Consider the following 3279-nt stretch of genomic DNA (forward strand, 5'->3'; position numbering starts at 1 on the left):
CCTCCTCTTCCCTCCCCTTTTCATTCCTTCCATTCCCACCCCTAACCCTCATGACTCCCTTCCTTCCTCTGCTCCCTCCGTCTCCCCACATTTTCTCCCTTCCCCAATACTAACAGTTACCCCCTCATTCTCAGGTCTCCCCTTTCCCCCTACCATGATCTCCACACTTGTTCCCTTTCCCCTACAATCTCATCATCTCTTTCCACGTATTCCTTGCTCTCAACCTCTTCCTCCTCGTCTATAATCACTCCCCACACTCTCCCCTCTTTCTTACCCTCCTCCCCTTCCACTGCCCTTCCCTATTCTCATCGTCGTCCCCCATATCCTACTGTCATCCTTGTCCCCCCTTCCCTAACCTCACCCTTGTCCCCCGTTCCCTAACCTCACCCTTGTCCTCTCGTCTCTTCCCTCACTCTTGTCCCCTCTTTTCTCCTCTGCCCCCCCCCCCCTGTACTCAGATATTCACTACTCATCTTAACACTGCATTAAATTTACATACTGGGGTTCCTCTCATCCACTCACCCCCTCTGACGCACCTGTCTCCATATACGAGCGTAGTTGCGTAGTTAAGACGTCTTTATTTAGATCTTGGAGTCTCTTTTTTGAGGGCAATTAAACCTTACCTTTCCCTGTCTCACCTGCATCCACGTACGAGCATAATTAAACCTTACTAACACTTACGCTGTCACAGGAGCATTTTGTTTTTCGTATTTTGGTTTTTATCAGACTAACATCACGCGATATTATTCAACCGTGAAATTACCCCGATTAACTTCAGCATTTCAATAGCAACTCTGACTTGCACAACCCTCTACTATGTGGGCAGATCACGTTCTTCATAGAATAGATAACAGCTGGACATCAAGGGTAACTGAGAGGTAACCCAGAGATGGAGTGAGAAGAAGAGGCAGAGAACAATATCGGGACATGAAATTAGGCGATCTACTGGGACTGGATAGAACAGGTCAACAGCCAATAGGTCAGAGTGGAGAAAGACATTGAGGTCTTCGCCCTGCAATGGACTGTCTCGGCTGCTGATGATGATGATAAACACCAGACGATTTTACTTTGCTAAGAGAAATCCCACAAAGCAAAGGGTTAATTAGGCCTCATCTAAGACTAAGGTAAAAAGATAGACAGATTATGTTATTAACGTCTAGATTACAGTCATTAGTGTGACAGTCTATATTTCAACAACTGTTAATTCCAGCCGGTAATAACGTGTGAGATTGGTGTCACTGAGTCTTGCAGGTGTTGTCAGTACTGCACATGTTGCCGATAGTCCAAGTGTTGTCAGTAATGCAGGTATTGTCAGTAATTCAGGTGTTTATATGCCTGGTGATATCAGTATTCTGTGTATATTTCAGGTGTTTTAATATTGCCGGTGTTGTCAGTATTGCAGGTATTTTCCATAATTCAGGAGGTGTCAAACTCCATCTGTTATTATTCCAGGTCCTGCCAATACTCACGTTAGGTGCCGTGAGCTGCCTAGTAGACTAATTTACATGTGATCGTCTTGCTGTCCAAATGTGAGGGGAGGACTTTCATCTCTTGTGTAACTCGCTCTTACTGCCACCTCCTTTCCCTTCCCTTCCATTACTTTCCCTTCCCTTCCCTTACTCTCCCTTCCCTTCCCTTACCCTACCTTCCCTTTCCTTATCCTATCTTCCCTTCCCTTACTCTTCCTTCCCTTCACTTACTTTACTTTCCTTTCTCTCAATCACTTTTCCTTTCGCTTACTCTCCCTTCCTTTCGTTTACCCTCCAATTCTGCTGGCTTGTCACCTGGTTTCTCTCTTCCTGTCAACATCCTCTTCTTTACTCTCCCTGTCACCCTGTCTCCCTTCCCTTACTCTCCCCTCCTGCTTGTCTGTCACGCTGTTTTTTTCCTCCCTGTCACTCACTCTACCATTACTCTCTCTTCCCATCACCCCGTCCCATTCTTTCACACTTCAGTCACTCTGTCTCATCCTTCCTTGAGTTACCCCTCTCTTCAGTCACCGTGTCTCTCCCAGTCACTCTACTTTTTTACTTCCCCATCACCCTGGTTCTCCATAATAGCCTCCCATTGCACTCAGAAGAAATAATTGGTCTGTCTCTTATTTCTTTTGTACTCAGTTCCCTCACAACCTCAACCTGCTGCTCCATGCCCAGCTGTCTCTGTCAACCATCTCCTCTCTTTTAGCCTGTCATTTTTCACCAGTCCCTGCTACCACCCTCTCTGTTTGTCTGCCTGCCTGTCTACCACCTTCCTTTCACCCCTTGCTCTCTGCCATTTTCCTTTTCCCTCTTAACCTACTTTCTTGCATCTCTCTCGCCCTTTCTGTATAACTTTTTGCTGTTTATTGTTCTCTCTCTCGGCCTACAATCCAGCCGAATCATATCATCAAAGGGAGGATGAAGATAAAGTACATGAGAGGAGGAAAATGATCTCGAAGTGATACCTCCATTAGAAATGCTGATGGAGTAGCCGGTAGAGAAACTGCGAGAGAGAGAGAGAGAGAGAGAGAGAGAGAGAGAGAGAGAGAGAGAGAGAGAGAGAGAGAGAGAGAGAGTGTTACACAGATACAAATAAGAATGTAAATATTCTCCCATATTACAATCTAAAGCATCGTGAAAACATAACATACATTGCAATACCAAGATGTAATACGCAAAATAAATCGCCAAGGAAGAGGTGCTTGGGAGTCTCCTACACCCACGATGATAAAGCCACGAACTGGACTAATTCAGACAGCGACGACGGTATCAGGTGAGAGGTATACAGATCTCGAATGGAACCCCGCTCAGTCTTATTAGCCTTGTCTGTACTGTGTTCTTCCTTGATTGAGCGCGGTGGTGTGTTCTAATCACTTTAAAATGATGGATCTTTTTTTTTTTTTATTCATTGTTACTATCATCAAACGATTTTGTTCAGGTTAAGGAAGACGTCTGACAGTGAATTGGTTCCAAAATATTGCATTACTTAAATATATATATATTTTTTTTACTACTGTTACTACTACTATCCTGTGACTTTCTGGAAGGTGTATGTGAATCGCACCTGTACCGAAAAGCCCAGAAACGATGTAGAGGTTAATGAATGCTACCTGACCTCACTAGTTCACTTCCCTAAACCGAATAAAATTGTCTGGAGATAGCAAAAAAAAAAAAAAAAAGACGTTTCCGTACTGCAAGGGGATTAATCATAAAAAAAAAAAAAAAAAAAGACCAAGGAAAAGATCTGTGTTAGTGAAGGGGCGAAAAGTTTCCAGATATATACTTGACCCCGTTTGTCCCA

The sequence above is a fragment of the Coenobita brevimanus genome, chromosome 94, assembly GCF_032717465.1.
Source record: "Coenobita brevimanus isolate Jiangsu-jjx chromosome 94, ASM3271746v2, whole genome shotgun sequence".
NCBI classification, from domain to species: Eukaryota; Metazoa; Arthropoda; class Malacostraca; order Decapoda; family Coenobitidae; genus Coenobita; species Coenobita brevimanus.